We start from the raw sequence: 7,124 nt of genomic DNA, 5'->3' as shown, positions 1-7,124 counted from the left end.
GTGTTTCACCCGGAGTTGTTGGCTAACCCAGTGCTCGTGCTCAAGAAAAACGGCACCAGGCGGATGTGTGTGGATTACACGGACTTAAATAAGGCTTGTCCGGCTGATCCTTTCGCTCTCCCCCGTATTGATCAAATCATTGATGCTACGGCGGGTTGTGCGCATTTGAGCTTTTTGGATGCTTACTCTGGATATCATCAGATCAAGATGGCAGTTAAGGACCAGGAGAAGACGGCCTTCATCACTCCGTTTGGAGCCTTCTGCTATGTGTCTATGCCTTTTGGGCTCAAGAGTGCCCAGGCGACTTATCAACGGTGTGTACAGAATTGTCTCCACAATCAGATTGGGCGCAATGTTCATGCTTATGTGGATGACATAGTGGTGAAATCCAGAGAGGCGGAAACCTTGATATCTGATCTCAGAGAAACCTTTGACAATCTCTGGCTTTACAAAATGATGCTTAACCCGGAGAAGTGTGTATTTGGTGTGCCTGCAGGCAAGCTTTTGGGATTCTTGCTCTCAAACAGGGGCATCGAGGCTAATCCGGAGAAGATTAAGGCAATCACTTCTTTGGCTAAACCGACATGTATCAATGATGTTCAGCGACTGGCAGGTCGTGTTGCCGCTTTAAGCCGGTTCATAAGCCGGTTAGGTGAGAAGGCCCTACCGCTGTACCAACTGATGAAGAAGGCGGACACCTTTGTCTGGAGTAATGCTGCCAATGCTGCTTTTGAGGATTTGAAGAGGCAGTTATCTGAGCCGCCAGTCCTTGCAGCTCCCATTGACAAAGAACCTTTGTTGTTATATGTGGCTGCTAATTCACGAGCCGTCGGTGTGGCAATTGTGGTAGAGCGCAAGGAGGCTGGTAAGGAACATCCGGTTCAACGGCCAGTTTTTATGTCAGTGAGGTACTCATCGAGTCAAAACAAAGATATCCTCATTGGCAGAAACTTGTTTACGGGGTGTTCATGGCAAGTCGGAAGCTGAAGCAATACTTCCAAGGTCACCCTATCATTGTGGTAAGTTCTACCCCCTTGGGAGACATTATTCAGAACAGAGAGGCTACAGGACGAGTCGCCAAGTGGGCCATCGAGCTCGGGCCTCATGGTCTGAAGTACGTACCACGCACTGCCATTAAGTCTCAAGCTTTGGTGGATTTCATCAACGACTGGACAGAGCTACATGCACCTGAGGAGAAGCCCGATAACACTTATTGGACTATTCACTTTGATGGGTCCAGACAGTTGGAAGGCTCGGGGGCTGGTGTCGTGTTAACTTCCCCTCGAGGTGAAAATTTTTGTTATGTGCTCCGGCTTATGTTTCCTTGTACTAACAATGCAGCTGAGTACGAGGCCCTACTCCATGGTCTCCGGATGGCCAAAGAGATGAACTTGAGCCGGGTAAGATGCTTGGGAGACTCAGACCTTGTGGCTCAACAGGTGTCAGGCAAGTGGGACTCTAAAGATCCCCTTATGGCGGCTTACCGTCGTGAGGTCGATGTTGTGGCTGGACATTTCAAGGGTTATGTGGTGGAACACATTGATCGAAGGAAGAATGAGGTGGCTGATGCCTTAAGCCGGCTGGGATCTAAGCGTAAGCCGGTGCCGCCTAACACCTTTCTTGATGTTTTGAATAATCCTTCTGTTAAGTTACCTACAGAGAAGATCTGGCAATACCAGACCCGAAGGCACAGCTGGTGGGGGCTCTCCATGTTATCCCGGATTGGACAGTGCCTTATTTGGCTTACTTGACCCGGGGAGAGTTGCCTGAAGATGAGACCTTGGCAAGACAAATCGCCCGACGGTCCAAGTCCATGACAATTGTCAATGGCGAGTTACATCATTGCAGCGTCACTGGAGCGTTTCAACGTTGCGTGTCACCTACAGAGGGTCAGGAGATCCTTCGTGAGATTCATGAAGGCGATTGTGGTCATCACGCCAGCTCAAAATCTCTTGTGGCCAAAGCTTTCTGTCATGGGTTTTATTGGCTGATGGCTCATGCTGATGCAGAAGACCTGGTCAGTAAATGTGACGGATGTCAGAAATTCTCACGACGAGCCCATGTGCCGGCTCAAGAATTGAGGATGATTCCAATTACTTGGCCGTTTGCAGTCTATGGGCTTGATATGGTCAGGCCTTTCAAAAGGTCCAAGGATAAAAAGACGCACCTCTTGGTGGCGGTTGACAAGTTCACAAAGTGGGTGGAGGCGGAGCCAGTCAGTAAGTGTGATGCAGCCACGGCGGTCCAGTTTATGAAAAAGGTGATTTTTCGCTTTGGTTTTCCACACAGCATCATAACTGATAATGGCACTAACCTCTCCAAAGGAGATATGGAAGAGTTCTGTCAACGAGAGCATATCCGGCATGACGTTTCAGCTGTGGCTCACCCTCAATCCAATGGTCAAGCAGAACGAGCTAATCAAGAAATCTTGAGGGGTATCAAGCCCCGGCTCTTGGTCCCCTTGCAGAGGACGCCGGGTTCTTGGGTGGAGGAGTTACCTTCTGTACTTTGGAGCATCAATACTACACCTAACAGATCTACGGGTTACACGTCTTTCTTTATGGTGTATGGAGCAGAGGCGGTCCTACCAAGTGACATCCGTCATGACTCACCCCGTGTGGCGGCTTATGTTGACGAAGACAACAAAAAAGCTCGACAAGACGCACTTGACCTGTTGGATGAAGAGCGAGACTTGGCAATAGCCCGCTCGGTGATTTACCAGCAAGACCTGCGCCACTACCACAGCCGCCGGGTTAGGTCCAGAACCTTTCAGGAAGGCGACCTAGTGCTCCGATTCATCCAGGATCAATCTGACATGCACAAGCTATCCCCTCCTTGGGAAGGACCTTTTGTGGTCAGCAAGAATCTGAACAACGGATCATACTACCTTATCGACGTTCGGGAGCACAAAGACTCACGTAATTCGGAGGAGGAGACCCGTCAGCCGTGGAATATTGCTCATCTTCGGCCTTATTATACTTGAGCCATCGGCTCTAATGTGTATATATTTATACTATGTGTATTACATAAAGCAATAAAGCAGGACCTCTGTCCTTTTTTCCACTCCCAAAAAAGGTTTATGTGTTTTCTTTGTCAGGTGGTGGAGATAACTAAGGAGAAGCGGATCATATCTGAATCCGGCTTTCCTTTGGTCCGGCTTATGATCATATCTGAATCTAGGCGTGATCACTTGGGGGCTTCCTGTTCAAACATAGGTCGTATTCGAACCAAAGAGAACATAGCTGTCGATACCCATTTGATCGGCATACTGCCAAACCCACTTGGGGGCTTCTTGATCATATTTGAATCATAGCTCAACCCCTTTGGGTCTGACGTGGATCATATTCGAATCAGCGTCATTAAACAACTCTTATGGTCACTTGGGGGCTTCCTGTTCAAAAATAGGTCATATTCGAACCAAAGAGAACATAGCTGTCGATACCCACTTGATCGGCATCGCCACAGCCACTGGGGGCTAACAGATCGTATCCGAATCTTAGCTCAACCCCTTTGGAACGGTTCACTGATCGTATTCGAATCAGAAACCCTTTTGTTCATCATATTTTACAAGTATCAACATTGGATATCTTGCGACCCTCTTGAAAATACAATGGAGTACATTGCAATCCTCCAGGATTAAAATTGGTTACATCAGGTTGTTAAGTACCAGGTAAACTTTTACGTGCCAATTTTCAGGAGTTAAACTTACCCTCAGGGGTTGGCTTATATAAGCCGGGAAAGCAGCCGTAAGCATCACAGGGCAGTACAAGACATTTCTGCAAAGGACATAACAGGTTCTATAAACTACAAAGTGCATAGTGACGGCGGCTTATGCAAGTATTAAGGGCCATAAGCATGCGCAAAGGCATAGCAAAACTCAAAGTATTTTCTACTCTATTACAAGACTCCCCGAGTCTGAATGATGCGACATTGTTTTTCTACAACGACGTAAGCAGGTGGCGCCTGGCAATCTACTCTTGGGGTTGACTTGAAGCCTACGGGTTATCCTTCTCCGCCTCTCCGCCGGCTGCTTTGTCCTGGAAGGATGATGAGGCCCAGTCAATGCAACTCAAGGCCTCAAACTCGGCTTCATCATCTATTAAACCGGTTGGGTCGACTTCAGGGGCAAAGGTGTGCTTACGGATTGGAGGGATCAAGCTGACATCGTCATAATGCGGCATGGGGATTCTTCGATTCTCCTTGTCATAACCCAGCTGATACTTGGTGAGGTCAGTGTCGTTTCCAATTTGAGTGGCCACAGGGCGTATAACCCTCACGCAGGTGGTGAAATCCTTTTCATCAAATGGAGTGCCATCCTCCTTTAAACTTGGATACCCAAGAGCGATGTCAGCCGGGTCTAGCTCTGGTAACCAGGCTTTGGCCCGACTCAAAGCGGCTATTGCTCCGGCTCTTGCTTGGGCCCGTCTCAACTCTTGAATCCGCTGAGGAAGTACAGCAAGCCGTTGTAACACATCTTGCAAGAGGTAGGGCACATCATTTGATAAGGCTACAACAGCCAAGGCACGTTGTGACCCGATGTAAAGTTGTTCTACTAGAGTATACACCGCCTTCAATTTGATCAGCATATTCTGCTTGAGGTTTGTGCTCCTGGGGCCTGTATTGGTAAGTATAAGGTAAACCTCAGGTAACAATTGAAGGAATATTTACAATATTTAATGATTGCTTAAGATAACTTACCAAAGAAGCGTTGTAAGCCGGTCAGTTTGGCTGTTGCATTTGCCAGCGACGCCTCTGCTATCTCGGCCCGGGTCACCAGTCCGGCCTTTTCGTCAGTCCAAATTTTCTTCTCTGACTCAAAATTTTTCTTCAGCTTCTCTTGTTCAGAGACGCTGAATTCAAATTTGGAGTTAGCCTTTTGAATTTCAATCTCCTGGGCTGCCAGGCGGTTCTTCAGGTCAGCAATCTCCGATTCAAATTGACTTATGGTGGCCTGCATTGCACCGGATAGTAGTCAAGATTACGGTAAATAATATTAAGTCCCAAGCACTTTGCAAGCAAAGATAATTGACACTTGGGGGCTAATGTATACCGAAGCTTTCTAAATTATTAAGCCGGTCCTGGATATTAAGTCCCAAATACTTTGCAAGCAAAGATACTTGGCACTTGGGGGCTAATGCGTATCACAAGTTAAAGGTATTGTGTTACATCCGGTTTAAATATTTTTCTTTAAGCCGGGCAAGTAGCTCTAACAATTTTTCTAAGTCTACAACATATTTATTCATAAGCAACAGACTTGGGGGCTGGTACAGTAAGTATGATTGAAAGTAAGGAAGCATAAGTCATACCTCAAATTTTTGCTGTATTTGCTTCACCATGTCAATTTCCAGGTCACGGCTGCTTTGCACCTGGTTGATATAGCCCGAGACGATCTCTCCAATACTCAAATGAGTATAGTCGGTGATATCCATCTTGGCCTTACGGCATTCTAGCAACTCCTCTTTAGCCGAGAATTTGGCAAGGACGGTGGGCCTGGCCGGCTCAACGAATTGAGCCTTGAGAAATTCCACTTCTGGGTCAGCCGTTTTGACTAGGCTAGGTGCCTCCGGGTTAACAGAACCATCAAGAATATCTTCAGCAGGTGGGTTAGAAGTTGGTGCTGCAATGTCTTGAGCCGGCTCAGGCGGCGGTTGATGTGTGGAAGAGTCAGGAGCAGCTATACCCTGTTCCGGTTCAGTCACCACAGGGGTTTGGGCCAGTTTATCCTTCTTGGTTTTCTTCCTGGGCTTAACCTGCATGCTGTGGGCAAAGCAGAGAAATAAGTAAAGAAACATGGAGAAAGAAAAACATAAGGTGAATAAATTGATATTACCCAGGGGCAGTCGTAAAAGCCGGCATGTTTGATTGCATGGACTCGCCGGATGAAGGAGAGGTATCCTGGTAATTGGAGTCAGAGGAATTAAGAGGTTGACGGATTAGACCCGCCAAAGGTAAAAAAGGGTATAAGTTGGAGATAACCTCAGTCCGACGCTTCCGGGTTGTGTCAGGCAAGCCGGAGGATAGCTCTGCATCCTTGCTGGTCCGGGTCTACCTCCGGTTTTCAAATTGTTGTTCCTTCAAAAGAAAGTCAGGAACTTGGTAAGCCAAAGGGTGTGAAAATCTTACTTTCCGGGTTACTCTTCGAATTTTCTGACGCGGCCGAAGCTCGGAGTCGGAGGAGATTATAGTTACCTCTTCCTCGACGGGTTGGCTGTTGCCCGTGTCTTCCTAAAAGAAGGTTAATATCAGTATGGTAGTGATAAAGGAGAAAGGGAAATTAAAAAGTTACCTCTTCCTCATTATCATCAGAATCATCAAGCTGAAATAGCTCAGAAGCGCTTGGCTTCCTTTTCCTTGAAGTGGTGGGCTTGGCGGTTTTCCTTTCGGCTCTCTTGGCCGCCCTGGCTTTCTTGGCCGCCTCATGATCATATTGGATTTTCTAGAAGTTATCATTTGCCTATAAAAGGTTATAAAGGGTTATGCATAAGAATATAGTATAACATGATAAAAAATAACCCGACGGCTGGAAACTTACTGCAGGGGCCGGGTTCTTCTTGCAAAAAGGTAGTAAGCTGAAAGCGTTACTATTCACTGTGCCCTCTTTCAACAAAGACTGAGTTGTAGCTTCCACTACGTCATATGGTAAGTCGTCAGGACTATGACGCTGAGGGTCATCTTTCTCGCCTGAATAATTACACATTAAGTCGGGCGGCGGCTTAACGGAATTATTCTCCAACAACCCAGACTCGGACCAGGTCAATGCCATCTAAGCCATTCCCTAAAAGAGATTTAATCTTCTTGATCTTGGGGGTGAGTGGCAGACGTTCAATAGCAGTCAACTTATCCGGCAGCGGGTGAGTAGGTTCAAGGCGCAATGCACGGAAGCCGGGCAGTGGGTTTTCACCAGCCGGAGAAGTATCTTGGCAGTAGAACCATGTCTGGTTCCAGTCCTTTGGATGACTAGGCAATTCAGCATAAGGGAACAGGCAGTCTCTCCGCCTTTGAATTGATATGCCACCAAGCTCCAGACTGGGCCCGTTGGCCCGCTCATTCTGCCGGTTCAAATAGAACAATTCCCTGAACAAAAGTAGGCTGGGTTCTTCTCCAAGGTAGACCTCACAGAAAAC

The 7,124-nt window shown here is 47.3% G+C and overlaps 1 long non-coding RNA gene across 1 annotated transcript; it reads right to left on the bottom strand.

Moving 5' to 3' along the window:
* Window positions 1-5,830: 5,830 nt before the first annotated feature.
* Window positions 5,831-6,398, bottom strand: LOC147967231 (uncharacterized). Its single transcript, XR_015608336.1, has 3 exons — window positions 6,287-6,398; window positions 5,977-6,225; window positions 5,831-5,895 (listed from the first exon to the last, which is right to left on the bottom strand). It is a non-coding gene; the product is annotated as an uncharacterized LOC147967231 (long non-coding RNA).
* Window positions 6,399-7,124: the final 726 nt, after the last annotated feature.

Source organism: Triticum urartu, chromosome 6A (genome assembly GCF_056163025.1).
Source record: "Triticum urartu cultivar PI428250 chromosome 6A, HENAU_Tu73, whole genome shotgun sequence".
Lineage (NCBI taxonomy): Eukaryota > Viridiplantae > Streptophyta > Magnoliopsida > Poales > Poaceae > Triticum > Triticum urartu.
Note: the sequence above shows the minus strand (reverse complement) of the source record. Positions and strands in the feature narration are given on the sequence as shown.